Here is an 18,254-nt window from a genome sequence, read left to right as displayed (position 1 = left end):
CAAAGGTCATAAACTACACTGGATCAGATGCCCAAAGAACTGCCAGAAGGAGAAGATGTTGCAGAAATGACCAGTTAAACAGGTAATAGGTGACTGGAACATCCCTACCTGCCTGGAGCGGGGCACGTGTGTGTGTGTGTGTGTGTGTGTGTGTGTGTGTGTGTGTGTGTTGTTGAAATCCAGAAGGGGGTATTTGTGAGAACAATTATCAAGGCCCCCTGGACAGGCCAGGGAGCAAGAGCAAAGCCAAAGGAATGGAGGAAATAGTGGTTCCTATTCCAGTACAGTACTTAGAAATATAGCCTGCATTAAAAAAAAAAAACTGCCAGAGTTGTTGGGGTTTTTTTTTGTAACAACTAAACAATAAACACAAAACTAGATGGTGCAAGACCTCTCTGTCCAAGTACCAAAATACTGTACTGTGGAGCTACCATACAGGAACTAGTCAAGATTAAAGCAGATACAAATACTTTAACGCACTCAGGTAATTTTCTCTAATGAACATTTGTCACCAAGGTCACATTCCAGTCATCCCTCTTTGTTGTACTTGGCAAAGTGCCAAGAGTAGAATGATGTCTTATGCACCTCCCTTTCCTATCCTTGAAAATTTGTTTACATTATGTTTAAAGAGCGATTTACAGAGCAGATTTCTAGAACCAACAGACAATGATCAAAGGATTTGAAACAACCATTTCTACTGGCCTAACTCACCTCCTGAAATCATTTTGGAAATGCTTTGCTAGATGGGAGACCTACTTACGTTGCAATACCACTACTCTACAGATTTTATATTCCCCCTGCTGTCACTACCACCACCCTGGCAGATATATGTACGTTTGGGATGGTTCAAGCCTCTCTTTCTCTTTTTTTATAAAGTTTTTTTATTCAAAATTAAAACAAGAAATATTATCCAAAAGCATATCATCCTTGTTTTCCCCCATTTTTCCTCCCTCCCCCCACCCTCCCACATAAAACCCACCTGCCCCCACCCCCTGACTTCCCTCAGTTCCAGTCTTTGGTTTCTCTAAGAATGCTGTTTTCTGCATGTTACAAAGCTGTATAGATCCTCAAACTATTTAGCTGATTATTATCAATTAAAAGTTTGTGAATGTTTATTCAAAACCTGCCAAGGAGTCCAGTTCACTTTGTTGCGTCTTCAGACACTTTGTAAAGGGTTCCCATTCATCCTTAAAGTCACAGTTATCCTTGTCCCGTAGCTTATATGTCAGTTTTGCCAGTTCTACATAGTTTGTCTATTTTTCTTGCCATGATTCTTTAGTTAAGCCTCTCTTCCTCTTGACTGGTTTGTATTTTTACAGATCTATATTTTTTAATGCTAGCTGCGTTGGATGCCAAAATCCTGGCAGAAGAATTACATCCCCACCCCAATGTGTCATACAAATCTAACACTAAAAAGCTGTGGTTTCGCAAAGTTCCAATATATTTTAGTAAAAAATAAATGTTGCTTTAATATGGAAGAAGAGCAGGAAGTCCAATATTCAACCACCCAAATAGGTGCATCTTAAGCACATGCTCCGTGTTGAGGTACAAACTCAGTAGACAGTACAGTGGTACCTCAGGTTACAAACGCTTTGGGTTACAAATGCTTCAGGTTACAGACTCCGCTAACCTGGAAGTAGTACCTCGGGTTAAGAACTTTACCTCAGGATGAGAACAGAAATCGCACGGCAGTGGGAGGCCCCATTAGCTAAAGTGGTACCTCAGGTTAAGAACAGTTTCAGGTTAAGAACGGACTTCCAGAATGAATTAAGTTCTTAACCAGAGGTACCACTGTACAACAATTAGCAAAGAAAACAGGTGGTGCAACTATTAAGCAGGTTGCAGCTCCTTGTGTACTCTGGTGCCACATGCAATACAGATGTCTCTTCCTGCAGAGTTGTTCTATTCTTGGCTCTCCAACCTGGCAGCCTGTCCCTCTGAGTCAGGCCTCAAGCATGAGACTAATTGAGGCAAAGGGAGTGGCGCAGAACTCCACCTCCCAACACACTCGGCTCAAAGAGAATGCTCTGAAGGCAGCAGCTACAGTATGAAGTAAGGCGGTACCAAGGAAAGCCAGGGACACAAAAGCCTCTGTGTCCAAGGCCTTCATCTAGATTAAACAGCAACTGCTGCAGCAGCAGAATAAACCGCCAGTCGCCACCTTGTCTACATTTATCTGTTAAGTTGTGTTTTCTGCATTTATGAAGCCGCCCCATCGTAAGGAGTTCTATGGATGGCTCACAAAGTGGCCTGGGAGAGCAGGGACGGCACAATTAAGAAAAGTGACACAATTTAAAAATACAATTTAATGCTCAATTTAAAACTAAGACCATAAAACACAGGGTATTTAGAAGCTTGGAGTGAACAGCGACATCTTCACCTCCTGGTACCCAAAAGGCCATTATGAAGGTGGAAGAAACTCTGTAGGAAAACCAGTCCCTGAGCAGGGTGCCAGTGCTAAAATGATCCTCTCCCCGGTCAATTCCCAGGGCCAACTGGTTTTTCCCACCACACTTCATTTGGCAGAGGCACTTTAAGCCAGGGCTTTGGCATAGGATCTTACAATGTCCATATGGCAGAAGGCATTATTTCAGGTAACCATATCCATCATTGCCCTACGGTGAATGACTAAGGAAGTTATTTAACCACGTAGCCTCACGGGTGGGGAGTTGTGGTTGGCTCCAATAATAATGAAGAATCTAAAGACTCATCTAAAGCACTGGAAAAAGCCAATGACTAAGTTCACGGCTTAGGATGCAAAACCAGGAGGAAATCTAGTCTGACTGGGTCCATGTGAGTTCTGTGAGCTCCCTCCATTTGCCTTGCTTATCTGGGTGCGTTCAGCACCCTGCCCGATAACAGCATAATGTTACAGGCTGCAACTCAGCCAGGGGAACTCTCTTTCATAATGAGCACACCACAAACTTCTTCAATGAAGGACGAAAGTCTCTCCTAAGGAGGAAAAGGGGGGAGTGTAGTAGAGAGTTTCTGGCTTCAACAACATTAAAAGAGTATATGATTTCAACACATAGATCAAGAATACACCAGCCCAGCCCACATCCCTGCAGCTTCAGAATCTGTTTTGACTATTCCTAGTTTACCCAGACAAGTGTTATATTAAACATAATTGAGGGTATCTTGGTGGAGCATTTTCACCACGTCAGGAGCTGGTGTTTCAGAGGAGCTGGTGCTCTTTCTTACTCACAACCAGCTCTTAGGCATGTTACACACAGCAGCAAAAAATGCTGATCAGCTCATGCATTGACATTTCATTTATGGTAGCCATTATCACATTCCTCAGGCAGCAGAGCACTAGAAAGGAAGCTGTTAGTAGCATGTGTTGCACCAGAATTAGGTTTGCTTCCCCTCAACCCACACTCCAGAAAGCCAAAAGACCACAGCTGGGATCTCTTCTGCTGCTCTCTCCCAGAACAGAGCTTTTGTTGTTGTTGTTGTTAAATACTTATTTCCAGACCTGCCTAGAAATCTCATGAGACAGGTGGTTATTGGGGCAATTATGAACATATCAGTTGCATTTCAAATTTGCATAAAGACTGAAATGAGTAATAATAATAATAATAATTTATTTTTTGTACTCCGCCCATCTGGCTGGGTTTCCCCAGCCACTCTGGGCGGCTTCCAACAAAAATACTCTAAAATGTCACACATTAAAAACTTCCCTGAACAGGGCTGCCTTCAGATGTCTTCTGAATGTCAGGCAGTTGTTTATCTCTTTGACATCTGATGGGAGGGCGTTCCACAGGGCGGGCCCTCAGCCTGGTTCCCTATAACCTCACTTCTCACAATGAGGAAACTGCCAGAAGGCCCTTGGCGCTAGATCTCAGTGTCTGGGCTGAACGATGGGGGTGGAGACGCTCCTTCAGGTATACAGGACCGAGGCTGTTTAGGGCTTTAAAGGTCAGCACCTACACTTTGAATTGTGCTCGGAAACGTACTGGGAGCCAATGTAGGTCTTTCAAGACCAGTGTAATGTGGTCTCGGCAGCCGCCCCCAGTCACCAGTCTAGCTGCCACATTCTGGATTAGTTGTAGTTTCCGGGTCACCTTCAAAAGTAGCCCCACATAGAGTGCATTGCAGTAGTCCAAGCGGGAGATAACTAGAGCATGCACCACTCTGGCGAGACCGTCTGCAGGCAGGTAGGGTCCCAGCCTGCCTACCAGATGGAGCTGGTAGACAGCTGCCCTGGATACAGATTTAACCTGCGCCTCCATGGACAGCTAGGAGTCCAAAATGACTCCCAGGCTGCGCACCTGATCCTTCAGGGGCATAGTTACCCCATTCAGGATCAGGGAGTCCTCCACACACACCAGCCCACCCCCTGTCCCCCAAGAACAGTACTTCTGTCTTGTCAGGATTCAACCTCAATCCATTAGCAGCCATCCATCCTCCAACCGCCTCCAGGCACTCACACAGGACCTTCACCGCCTTCACTGGTTCTGATTTGAAAGAGAGGTAGAGCTGGGTATCATCTGCATATTGATGAACACCTAGCCCAAACCCCCTGATGATCTCTCCCAGCGGCTTCATGTAGATGTTAAAAAGCATGGGGGAGAGGACAGAACCCTGAGGCACCCCACAAGTGAGAGCCCAGGGGTCTGAACACTCATCCCCCCCCCACTTTCTGAACATGGCCCAGGAGGAAGGAGAGGAACCACTGTATGACAGTGCCCCCAGCTCACAGCCCCTCTAGACAGTCCAGAAGGGATGGTATGGTTGATTGTATCAAAGGCCACTGAGAGATCCAGCAGAACTGGACAGCTCTCACCTTTGTCCCTAGCCCGCCGGAGATCATCAACCAGCGTGACCAAGGCAGTTTCAGTCCCATGATGAGGCCTGAAGCCGATTGGAAAGGATCCAAATGGTCCACATCCTCCAGGCGTACCTGGAGTTGTTCAGCAACCACCTGCTCAATCACCTTGCCCAAGAATGGAAGATTCGAGACTGGGTGATAGTTGGCCATACTGGCCGGGTCTGAAGATGTTTTTTTTAAGAAGCAGTTTAATGACCACCTCTTTCAGTGGATCTGGGAATGCTCCCTCACAGAGAGAAGCATTCACCACCCCGCAGCCCATCGCCCAGCCCTTCCCGGCTTGCTTTTATTAGCCAGGATGGGTAAGGATCAAGGAGACAGGTAGTTGGTTTCACACATCCAAGCAGCCTGTCCACATCCTCGGGGGTAATGGATTGAAATTGATTCCATGCAACTTGACCAAACAGGGCTCTAGCACTTTCCTGCCCCGGCCCTACTCCCACGGTGGTGTCTACCTCCTTCTGAATATGTGAATATGAGCGACTTTATCTGCAAAAAACTTTGCAAAATCATTGCAGGAGATCTTGGGGTCTTTACAAGACCCCGGTGGTAAAGGTGGTTCCGTTAGATTTCAAACCACCTGAAAGAGTCTCCTGCTACTATTTTCTGCGGATGCAATAGAGGCGGTGAAGAAAGTCTTCTTCGCCATCGCTATTGCCACTTGGTAGGCTCGACGCTGAGCTCTAACCCATGTCCGGTCCGATTCAGAATGAGTTTTCTGCCACTGACACTCTAGCTGTCTCAGCAATTGTTTCCTCGCCCTCAGCTCCAAAGAAAACCACGGGGCTGTCAGGGCTCCATGCAATTGGAGAGGGTGCTTCAGAGCCAGACAGTCAATAGCCCTGGTTAACTCCGCATTCCAGCGGACCACCAGGGAATCAGCTGAAAGGCCATCAACATGGGATAAAGCATCCCCTACCACTCTCTGGAAACCATTTGGATCCATTAAGTGGCGGGGGCGGACCATCCGAGTAGATGTGATCCCAGCAGGGGACAAAAAAATAAGAGCACCACAAAGTCTTATCTGGCAAGAAATGCTAAACTGAACAAAATAACAATCGGCATGGCCTAATGGAAATGGCTCACCACTGATACTCCAGAGGAAAGCAAGGCCTCTTGCTGACATCTTTTTAGCTCCAGGTGGCGCAATATTATGAAAAATGTGTCTGTACTTTGAAAGAGAAGTACAATCAATTAAAAAACTGGCTGCAGGAAGTGAGGGGAGGTACATGCTCGTTGCTTTTCTCTGCACCAAGTCAGTTCAATAAATTGAACTCTCAGCTTACACTACAGCCAGCTAGCTAAAACTCAGATAATGTGTCCATACAGAATGGACTGATTTAGGTTGAAATGAACAGAAGTTGCCTTTGGTGTGTAGTAAACAGTCCATGTCCACCTTCCCATGTTAGCTTTCTGCGGTAGGAGCCACTTCAGGGCAACTCCTTGAGGAGCCCTATGTCACGTGGAAGAAATCTACTCCAGCTATGGCCCTCCCAAAGACAGAGGAGGGGCTGATGTAGAGAGGCAGCACATAGCAGACTTCTCTCACGTACCAGGAGGCTTTTCACACCACTGCTTTATGTCGCGGAGGCACCCATGTCACAGAGAGGCAGAAGTTACGCATCCAGAAAGCCAACAGGCATACAACAGAGCTAGCTGTCTTCTGCCTGGTAGTTCTCACTCCCTTGTCCCTCTGACTCACCACTGCCGTCACCCCATTCTAAGATACGGCTGTACTTTCTATGTTTGTCCACTACAAACTCCCCTTGTTCAACCTCTCAAGATAGCAATTGTTTCCCTGAAAACAAAGCATGGCTTCTTCCATATCACTCCGCTGCAGGCAGTACAAGCCAATGGAGCTTGTTGTTGTGGCGAGAGAGAAAACTTCCCACATCTGTGTATAGTGGGGAGAGATGGAGAGAGAGAGAGAGAGAGAGAGAGAGAGAGAGAGAGAGAGAGAGAGAGAGAGAGAGAGAGAGGAGAGAGAGAAAGCTACTTCCTTCTCTTTGCCCCACATTGTCACCAGCAACTGCATTTGCTTTTCAGAAACCATGGAATCAGAAGCCAAACACAGGTAGGAAGTAAGTTAGCAAAGTGCCAGAGCTAAAACCTGTCACTCTTGCATTCTTGTTGCAGCAACCTTGGTCTAACCACCAGCGATGGCTTGCTCAGCATACATCCTTGATGTTTTCTGCCTTTAACTGGACTCATTTACACAGCCTGTGGTTCTTTAAGGCATTTATAGCACATGCCTAATTGCATCTACTCAGAAGTAAGCCCTACTACATTCAGTGGGGCTTTCTCCTAGGTCAATGGGGTTAGGATTGTAGCCTTAATCAGTCTCCTTGAGTGAAGGCTGAAGTGCCAACTTGTAGCTTTGTTGAACAGTTCTTCCCACTCAACCATCACAAGTTCCCCAGCACACCAGGAACTGAAAGTACAGCATAGCAGTACCATCTACTTCTCAAGAAAAAAAAGCCTGTTCAGGGACTCACTAATTATCTGCTGAGTCACAGTCGCATGTGATGTAGGACTTAGGTGTGGCCCTACTTCTTCCCTTGGAAAAGGAGTCAGGAGGGGAGGAGCTTAAAACGGAATGGTCCCAGAGAGAGAGAGAGAGAGAGAGAGAGAGAGAGAATGGGAAAGCTTCTGATTTTTTTTCTAGGTTTCTAGAGGAACAGGTGTCTGTTGCAGCAAAATCAAGCCTTGTGGCACCTTAAAAACAAACTGCTTTTTTATTGCACAATGCCAAAGCCTTTCAGGGCTGTAGCTCAGGGGTAGAGCATCTGCTTTGCATGCAGAAGGCCCCAGATTCAACCCCCAGCATCTCCAGGCGGGGCTGAGTGAGATTCCCTGTCTGAAACCCAGCAGAGCTGCTGTAGTCCGTGTAGACAATACTGAGCTACATGGACCCAATGGCATCAGTCCGTATAAAGCAGCTGCCTATGTAAGAGCTTGGAATACATGGCATTTCATACTATGAATAGTGCAGTGCACAGCAGCAGAGGCCTCGCACCAATCTGTTTTTAGCAAGAGACTGTAGATCCCAGAAACTGAATAATTCTGAAAGTGACGAAAGTTTTTTTGGACAGCGTCCACTGTGATCCTATCGGCCTTAACACAAGCTGCAATTCTTTCTAGGTCATGAGACACCAAAGCTAAAAGCAAAACTTCTGACTTCTGCAAAAGAAAAAAGATCTATGGGAAACGCCTGCTTTTGTTTTCTGACCTTATTCCTTAATACTTTTCTTCATAGCTGTCAACTTTCCCCTTTTTTTAAGGGAAATTCCCTTATTCCGAATAGGATTCTTCGCAAGAAAAGGGAAAAGTTGACAGCTATGCTTTTCTTTATACTTGGAACCCGGCGGGTGCCTTATACAAACGTTTCTGTTGGCTAAGTTTTCAAAAACATGAACAATACTGGGCTGTACCCAGCTAAGTTTTACTCAGAATATACCCACTGAAATTCAGGAACATAACTAAATTGGGTTCATGAATTTCAATGGGTCTACTCTTGTGTAAAACCTGATTGGTTACAACCCAGAACTCCCACGGTGTCCATTGGGGCTTATTCCCAGGCAAGTCTGCTTTAGGACTGTACCCTCAGTAACATATCTGCAAACGGCCACTGCAGCTATTAGTCCATGTGTCTTACTATCCTCCTCATTATGGAAGACTTTCTCAACCTGGTGTCCTCCATTCATTTTGGACTACAGCTCCCATCAGTCCCAGCCAGCCATTTAGAGACAGATTACATATTACACAGGAGTTCTGCAATCAGATCTCCTGATATTTTTGGGTTTTGCTTTGATGCCTTTGTGGGGGGGGCTCCAAAATTGGAGCTTCAAGAGAGGAGGGAGGGGAGTAAATACCTCCTCCACCTGGCCCCACATTGGTTCAATAAAATTTGAAGGACCTCATTAAAACTACAGGAAATCCAACCACAATTCTCCAGTGTTACACGTACACTAAGCTTGAGTCAATATGTTATATAGTTCCATCTCCCTTTCATGTTTTCTCATAAAACTCTCAAGTCACTCCCCAGTGTTCTTTTCTCTCTCTATTCTCTTTCCTTTCCTAGGTACAAATATAATATTGCATTTTGCAGGGGGGCTCCAGACATTTTGAATCCTGATGCAAAGTTTTTGCTCTGTTCCTAGGCTCAAGCAAACTTTACAAAAATCCCTTTCAGAGCTAACGCTGGGGCAGGGAAAACATGACACCTCCTATTATGAATAGGGCAGGGCAGGAAAGGCCTCACAGTTCCATCAGTCTATTTTTAGCAAGAGGCTTCAGGACCAGAAACTGAACTGTTCTGCAAGTGAAAGAAGCTTTTTCTGGGTGATGCATTTCATGAAATAAATAAGATGAGCACTCATAGTTGGGGATGGAGGAGCAATCCTTTTTAAACAGATGTATGGATGGAATTTGTCCACACTGAACCATTCTTTCCATCAAGTGCAAGTCATTCATGCATTGCCGGTTACAGAAAAAGAAAGCCTGGCTAATCATATGCAAAATTATAAGCAGGAACAAACATATATCATACATATAAAAGCCATGCCCCATGCAATACAGTACTACATTTCTACAATATAATTTTTTGTAAATATAGATACCTAAGCAGTTTTACAGAGTTGCATGCATTGTTGTATGCTGATATGCTGGATACTTTAGGAAACTTGAAGTGCACATGTACATAATGTTCCAGTATAATAATGCAAGAATTGTTCGTGGTTTTAGCAAAACCAGTAAAAAAAATAACTTGCTCCTCATCAAGATCAAGGAGCAAGGCAGAAACTAGAAAAAGTCCTATGGATAAGTTTGGCATCAAAATTTTCAGAACATGTTGATTGTTACTCACAGTGTACATTTCCTTTAAAAAGGAAGTTCTGATGCCTAAATTTGATTGCCAATGCCTCTGGTCTGGATGCTCAGATCCAACCCCGTTCCTTTTGTAGTTTTTCAACACACATACAAACAGCGCTCTGTAAATTTGCTTTGTCACTTATCGTACTGACTTTCTCAGCTTGTGGATGTCATAGCCAGGGGTCAAAAAAGAAGATTCCAATTTTCCATTTTCTTTTAAAATAATGGTTGTCACTGCAGTGTCAGGGTCGGGGGGGGGGAGGCGGCACACCTCTCTTGTATTGTTAGAATAATGCTCTTGGATTGAATCCTTAAACTAAAGGGCCAGACCTCGGCATGACGAACTGGTTTTCCCTAATGCAGCTACCCTTTTAAAACAGTAGAGATGGCTTCGGAGAATGTGAAACTAGCAAAGCACAGAGAAGTGCTCAATCAGCTCAGACTCCAAGCCTCTGCCAACAAGGCCCCAGAAGTACAGCTCTAATTGAGAGAAAGAGCTGGGGATAGTCGTGTCAGGGAAAGAGGTTTGTTTCCTCTTGCCAAGTGCTTTGATTATTTCCTACTTCTTTCCCGGCAAAGGCTTCTAAGCCTTTTACAGCAGCAAATCTGGAAGAAATTCAATAGGTGCAGCTTCACGACAAGGAAACATTTCTGTCTCACAACTGGAGTACCTGATACAGTTGCCAAGGAGAGCTTCCGGCTTCTGGAAGCTGTGGAGAAAGTCAGCAGATGTCTGCAGGGAGCTGATGCAAACCAGCAGCTTCCCTTATAGAGGCAGTCATCACAAGGACTGATTAAAAGCCATGTTGCACGTGCTGACCAAAAGGCAGACAACACAAGACAGCACCGCTTTTATACTCGATGTTCTGAATGCAAAATATTTTTTTAATTTTAATTGCTGTTTTAGTAAACGTTTTCCCCCAGGTATGGGTATACAATAATATTTAACGGGGAGGGTCATCTTCAGATGCAATCCTCCAATATTTTCAAGCTTCATCTTGGCAACAACAACAACAAATAATTGACAGTTTTTCTTTATAAATCTCAGCACTGGAGTAGACCTTTTATTTTACATTATGTGACACTTTGCACAGAACCATATAAGCAGGCCTTCCAATACCCCTATAAGCTATTTCTGCAAAGAGTTTTAAAACCTGTTTTCAAAAACCCACATTACAGAGCCCATGCTGAATCTTTGGGTCATGGGTGGGTACCGTATTGGCCCGAATATAAGCTGCACCCAATATGAGCTGCACCTTTAAAACTGGAAAGGGGGGGAGAGAAAAAAATATCTGAATATATGCATACCGTAAGGTTGCAAATATAAGCCGCACTTTAACTTTTCATGGTCAGGATATGTGGAAAAAGTGAGGCTTATATTCAGGCCAATACGGTAACTCTCTGCCCAGTCCTGCAAGTACATTTTTCTCTCTCTCACCCACATCCTTACTAGACCCCCCACTTGGGAGAGACAGGAAAAAGAATAAAGGTAGACCCAGCACTGGGATGGGGCAGAGACCTCTCTGCTTAGCCCAGTGCCCTGATGGGGATGCAAATTGCTCCTTCCTGATTTGATGAGTGAAGAGGTAACAAGAGTTGTGTAGCGGTTAGATTGTCAGACTCCCCACTCAGCCATCGTTCAATGGGTGAACTTGGGCCAGTTATTACCACTCAGCCTAACCTATCACACCAGGCTGCTTTGAGGAGTGAATGCAGAGGAGAAAAGCACATATTCCTGCAATGAGCTCTTTGGGGGTAAGATGATATAGAAATGTAATAATATGTAACTAATTGGGCACAGATCAGCTGAGAAGGTGCAGTGTGTGCGCATGCTGTGTTTATGCACACATTCAGTGTGTGTGGATGTTTACACAGAAAGGTTTTTTAAATCCAATTGCCTTTCCCAGACCTGGGAGTAGGAAAGAGCGTTAGCCATTTCACATCTCAGCACAAATTGTTATGTGTAGCCCCCGCCTGCCCATCTGACTTCGGGAAACAAAGAGGTCAATTGAGGAAAAGGAATCCCAAACTCCCAGCCAAGTTGGAATCAATCGGAATGGAAAACTCAAGTCATGCTTTCTCACTCGCTTTGCTCCCTTCTGCTCCAGAAGATGTAAGTTGGGAAAAGAAGAACAAATGCCTGGGAAGAAACTGATCAGGAACATTACAGCAAACCTGTGCCACAGAAATGTTTTAGTCCTGTACACAATTTGAGGAGCTTCAGCTGATCTGCTGGTCCTCCTCTACCACCACCCAACTTGTTTCAAACCAAATACGGTGGCTGGTTAGATTTGGCTTGCGTTTGTAAAAAACACATCATGTTTTAATATTTTTCTACCACATGTTTTTGATTCCTACCATGACCTTGGGCCAATCTGGTTGCTAACCCAGCAAGCCAATACATGTCTCCTTAGAAGTAAGCCTTGTTGTGTTCAATGGGGTTTACGCCCAGATCTCAGCCTAAGCTTGAGCCTTCTTTCTTCAGCTTGCCAGCCTTTTAGAGCAGAGGGTGCATGAGAAGGCCTGGGGGAAAACCCAGAAAAAATGGGGAGACCAGGTTTTTTTCCAGGCCTTCCCATCTCTAAACATGTGCATACCTGAGCCATGCTACTTAGACCTTTGCAAACAGGAGCTTTTCAATTTAAATCTAGGTCTTCAAAGCTAGGTGATGCTCTTTTCTCAAAGAGGCCAAGAGAAAATAGTTACTATTTCCCAGGTCCTTATTTGAAAGTTCAAAAGAGGGATGAATAGGAGAAACCCCTTAGGGAAATGAATGCCCAAGAAGATGCAGAGTGGCTAAAAACCTTCAGGTTGGTAAGGCAGGACATGTTGCCCAGGTTCCTTACTAAGCATAGCTGCTTGGGAAGGACTGGTGATCAACCTCCCTGCCCTGGGGCTGAAGAGATTCTATAACTCTGTTTTTAAAAATGTCTGAGGAAAGGGCGGGGCTACAGCTTCAAGAAGCCAAAGCGTTTGCTTTGTATGCAGAAAGTCCCAGAGAGCAGCTGCCAATCATCATGGAAGACAGCAATGGGCTAAATGGGCCCAAACTGCCTGCCCTGAAATATGGCAACATTCTATGTAGCTCAAGGGAATTCTCAGCCCCCAGATATCCTTGGAATCTCACATGTTCACTGCAACTGATTTGTTACAAGAAACAAATGTATATGTGAGAAAGAAAGACCTGAAGTATCCAAGGATGAAAAGGCCCATTCTCGTGTTGCCACCCTCCAGACCTCATGTGGAGGAGGCATATGAAGAAGGGCCTCAGATGAAGAACACAGAAACTGGGGTGGTTTATATGAGGAGGGGCAGTCCTTCAGGTATTGTGGGCCTGAGCCATTTAAGTACTTTGAATTGGGTCCAGAAGCTAATTGGTAGCCAGTGCAGTTGGGCCAAGATTACCTGTAAGCCTTAGAATTTCTCCAAGCATCCATCTCCCTCTTGCTACTCCCTACCCCTGTTTTGGTTACACAAGCTCACTATTAAGATTCATGACTCCAGACTGTAGATTTAGGTTTCCCTAATTAAAGTGGATTAAAGCCCTCTGCTCTAGCGCAACAAATCGACATATAAAAAAAGAATCAACATTTTTTAATGTTGAAAAGTGACAGGGAAATACATTAAAGGCTGTAAAACGAATGAAGGACTAATGGGAAGACATTCAAACACCCCACAAGCCAGCCAAGATGAATGCAAGATAAATGCTCATTGTTGTATAACCACTCCATAAACAAGTAAGAATAAATGCTCAATCAAGGCCATTTTCAAAAACATTTTCAGTAGGCATCTAAAATAATACAGTGAAGAGGCAGGGAGTTTCAAGCTACAGATTCCAATCTGAGGTGTGCTTGCCAGTTAAAGTGGCCCATAGTACAACAGTGGGCCATAACTTAAGAAAAAGTCCAGTGTGTGATGGATACAAAAAAATGAATTTTAATTGAGGTTTTGGTTATACAGTATACATGTTTGTTCTGGGTAATAAATCTGTTGACTTAAAAAAACCCAACAGATTATTTGTGAGTGACAGTCCAAGCAGAAATTTAAAGGATTATTAATAGTAATACATTTCTTCTCAAGGATTAATGTGACAACAACATGACCAAACTTAGCAACAATGTCTAGTTTGTTTGTTTGTTTGAGACGTGTGTGTGTGTGTGTGTGTGTGTGTGTGTGTAAAAAGCCAACAAAATCCAGGCCATGCACTGAAGAATTCAGAGTTTTTAATCCTAGTGACACAACTAGTTGGGGAATCCCAGGGATGGGAATCGTAATCTCTACTGAAATGGAAGAGAAGGTTAAATATTTTACTGTAAAATGACTGCATTTGACAGATCTAGGGAGATGGGAAGGAACAACAGCAAAGGGAGACTGGGACAGAAAGGAATCAGCAAGGCTGGGAACAGGTTGGTCAGGCAAGGGAGTAAAATAGCCTTGTCATTTCGGCAGACAAGTGGAAAAACCAAGGGACATTGTCAGCGGAGCAAATGTCAAAAAAGGTCACCCAGCCCTTGCCCCACCCCATTACATCACAGTGTTTCTATGAGCATGACTCTTTCACAAAGTTCTGTCTGGCTTCCTCTTCTTCCTTAGAAGCTGCATCTTTTGCTAACTCCACATCTCTTGTCCCTGTGGGCTTGGCACTTAAGCAAAGTTTCACTAGAGGGAGGGGATTCTGTGGACCCACTGCAGAAAGAGCAGGTCTCTCCCTCCCTCCCTCCCTCTGTGCCCCAAAAAGTCCTCGCCCACTTAAAAGCCAACTCCCCTCTCCTGGAAAGGAGTCTTAGGCTACAGTCCTCCTAACCCCACTTACCAGGGCTTGCTTTGGCACAATGCCTACCCATTCTCAGTTGGAGGGAGGGCCTCTTTGCTGATTATCTTAGGAGTGCAAACATGAAACAGACAGATGACTGGTGTAACCCCACCCATCATAAACACTAAAACTAAACCCATATTCTAAAGAAAAAGTAAAAACCAGACTGAAAACTTCCATGATCTAATATTCCAGCCAAGGAACAAATGCAGTCAGGTGACTGGAAATAACAAGGGAAGACTGAGCTTCTGCCTCTGCTTCGGTTGGGGAGTCGAGGCCGACCAACTACGCCAATCTCTCAATCCAGATCTTTTTACCGAAACCAGTCCCTGAAAAGCAGAACGAAATTGCCATACCGAGAGCAGGCTCCCTGGGAGACCCACTTAGGTATAATATGTGCCAAGGCTTAGCCACAGAATGTGTCCGCGCCTTGGCTACGTCTCGGAATATGTGCGGTAATGAGCTCCTCCGGGCATATGCAGAGAGTTACCAGCCCCCCTTGCGCAGCAAAAACGAAACCGCCCGGCTCTGCTTCGTTTACACTCTGGCAACGATTTCACAAGCAGCGCCAGGACGTGCCTCTTGGCCGTTCAGCACCAGGTGCCAACCAGGCAAGGCGATCCAATGGCGGGTACCGGCTAGCGCAGGGCCAGCGCCAGGCACCGGAGCCCCGCGCTCGGCTGCTTCCCAGAGCGGAGCAGATCTGGCTACCGTCAGGATCAAAACAGAGCAAACTCCGACCAAGGAGTCAATAACCTCGGGAGAAGGAATAAAAAACCGAGTGTGCGTTTTTAAACAAAACTTCAGAACGCACCAAGGGCGCACAGAAAAACTTGCCCGGGAGGGAGGAAAAGAACGCATCTCTTCTGGGTCCCCCATCGGCACCTGCTAGGGCCCCCGGGGATAATAATAAAAAAAGCCACAACCCCGCAACGCATCGGGCTTCCTCACGAGCAATCCCTTCCCGAAAGCGCAGGCCCTCCTTTCCTTACCTTGGTGCTGGCGCTCGGTCCCACAGACTTAAGTTTTCTTCTCTCGCAGCAGCCGCGACTCTGACACAGAACTTAACAACACTTCTCTCGTCCCAGCCCTTGGGAGGCGAGGGCGGGGCGCGCGGGGGAACGGAGGGAGGCGGCGCCCGGGAGAAACCCAGCCCCTCCCGTCCAAAAGGAATATGTTGCGAGCAGCTGCGTCCGAGGAGCTCAGGGTGCCACCAAGTGGTTCGATCGGGTCTTGCGCCGGAAAGTTGCGCCCATTTGTTGTTTGGAATCTGTGGCGTAGCGTGGGGGTGCAGGGGGGCCGGCCGCACCGGTTCAACATCTGGGGGGGGCGCGCTGGCACTCGCAGCTCTCTGCCCCTACCTGGCTCACTCTCTCTCACTGCAGTGCTGGCTGTGCGAATCCGATCAGAGCCGCCGGGTGGAGGGGGGGGTGCCAGGCTTGTGGTGCGGTGCGGAGAGAGAGAGGGACTATCTTGCCTTGCCCCGGGTGCTGACAACCCACGCTACGCCACTGTTTGGAATTAGCTTTCTTTGACGTGAAAGCGTGCAGAATCTGCAACATATCACGGCTTTAGCCCAGCGAGATCTATTTCGCCTAGGGCAGTGGTTTTCAACCACTGTGTCGTGGCACCCTGGGGTGCCTTGAATGATGGTCACAGGGGTGCTGCGGCTGCAAGCAACACTGGCCTCTGTCCCTCTTCCCTTCCCTCCCTTGCAATGGCCTCCTCTTATGGCCTCTAGCATCGCTGCCTCCCAAAGGATTGCACAGCTGTTTGTTGTTGCAGCAGCCCTGGATATAAACTCAGTGGTGCCTCTAGGGTTGGCCAGGGGGTCTTCCCAGGGCCCTGTGGGCAATGTGAGGAGGCACCTCTCTTTGGGGCGGGGGGGGGGGGCAGCTCAGAGACCAGAAGATTCCCAAGGAGAGAGGAGAAGAAGGCAGACTGAGGGATCACTCCCCAAAGGAGGGTGTTTGAAAAGGGGTAAGGAGCTGTCAGCTCTGCAGGCAAGGGGTGACATAAATGGGCTCCTGGCCCCCACAAGGGTGCCACAGAAAGAATGGAGTTGGTCAAGGGAGACAGGGACCCAAATAGGTTGAAGTTTTGAAGGGTGTGTGAGAAACTTGTTTATATGGGGTGTCTTTTTTCAGGCTGAGGGCCACATTCCTCACTAGGCAACCTTCCAAGGGCCACACGGCATTGAGTGGGGGGCTAAAGCAAAACTGGGCGAATAAATGAATTGTACAAATGCTTCCCTTAGTGAAATAGGCTACCTTCCAGACAGGAATGGGCTCTTTCAAGTTCTGCACGGCAGGGTTGGCCTGACAAGGGGTGGTTCAAGAGTCCCAGGCAATCTCCATCCAATACTAAAATGGATGGTTTTGGTTTTTAGAGTTAAACATTCAACACATTGTATACAAACATTGGTGTACTGTTCAAGATCTGCCAAGGTGTTAAAGAGCTCCTCTTGAGGGATCTCACAGACGCTGTGGGGATGCAGGAAAGCGCCTTCTCAGTTGCAGCTCCCAGGTTCTGGAATCCCCTCCATGGAGAAGACAGACTGGCTCCTTCCTTGCTGTCCTTCTGCCGGCAGGTGAAGACTCTGGTGTTCCAACAGGCTTTTGGGAATTGTCTGCTTTTAATGAAAGGGCTGATGCCGCACTGTTTTTATCATAATTATTTGTAAGTTTTATATAGATTTTTTATATGTATGTAGTTTTAATTCTTTCAATGTTTAATCATTTTTAATTATTATTTTTCCATGTTTTTAGCGATTCTTGCTTTTATCTTTAAGCCATCTTGAGTCCTGCCAGAGGAAAAGGTGAGGTATAAATAAATATATAATAAAAATAATGATAACCATTAATTTGGAAGAAAAATTGGTCCATGGAGACATTTGGGGCACCAAAGCCCATCTAAATTATCCTACTGGCCATTATAAATGTTTTTAATGTCCACCCACCTTACGCCACTATTTTGTTCGTAAGCTAGTTCGTAAGTAGTTATTCATTTGAGTAGCTTCTGAACACTCAGCTCTTGAACTGCTTGTGCAACGCAATCCTATGCAATCCTATGCAAGTCTACTCCTGCAGTAAAGCTATTGACTTCAGTGGAACTTAATCACAGATAAGCATGCTGCCATGTAAGTCAGGAATAGGCAATGTTATACTACAGCTCCCAACATCCTTGACTGCTGGTCATGCCAGCTAAAGATGGGAACTGCAGTCCAACACCAGGAGGGCAAACTATTGGGTTCCTTTGGTGTATACTCATTGCATTGGATTCAGCCATTTGCAATTCTTTTAGCATTTAAGCTCCTTCCCAAAAGAGTTTTAGACTTGGTAGAGTCTGTAATTATTTTACATTTCTTGACTGAACATTTTTGAAAATCCAAATTTAAGCAATAAATAAATAAATGCAAAGGGTGAATACTAACATGAGGCTTAAGATAGCTCGATTATTATACATACTGATAATCTTTATTCTTTTTCTCCTTTACAGGGTTTCAAAATGAAAAGAGAAAATAACTTCAAAAGATCCATAGCGTAGCCTATAGCAAGGCTGGAGAACAGGCAATATCCTTTATACTTGTATAACCAGTAAACACTTTCCAATTTTTATTGAATGAGTCCTTTGTCTTCTGGCCCCTGCCTACCCTTAGTTTGTGTGTTAATTTCTCCAAAAGATCACATCAAAAGCATTTTGTTTTTTGTTTTTTTTGTGGGGTTCAGAAAGGAGAGCTCT

The 18,254-nt window shown here is 45.5% G+C and overlaps 1 protein-coding gene across 1 annotated transcript in view; it reads right to left on the bottom strand.

Moving 5' to 3' along the window:
* Window positions 1–15,648, bottom strand: part of LOC309375205 (protein lifeguard 3-like) — a 36,345-nt gene extending 20,697 nt beyond the window's left edge. Inside the window, exon 1 of the mRNA XM_081920788.1 lies at window positions 15,506–15,648. The gene's annotated coding sequence lies outside the window, so the exon portion shown is untranslated. The remainder of the gene's footprint in view (window positions 1–15,505) is intronic.
* Window positions 15,649–18,254: the final 2,606 nt, after the last annotated feature.

The sequence above is a fragment of the Podarcis melisellensis genome, assembly GCF_964234715.1.
Source record: "Podarcis melisellensis genome assembly, chromosome: 1".
NCBI lineage: Eukaryota > Metazoa > Chordata > Lepidosauria > Squamata > Lacertidae > Podarcis > Podarcis melisellensis.
This window is presented reverse-complemented; position numbering and strand designations above follow the sequence as displayed.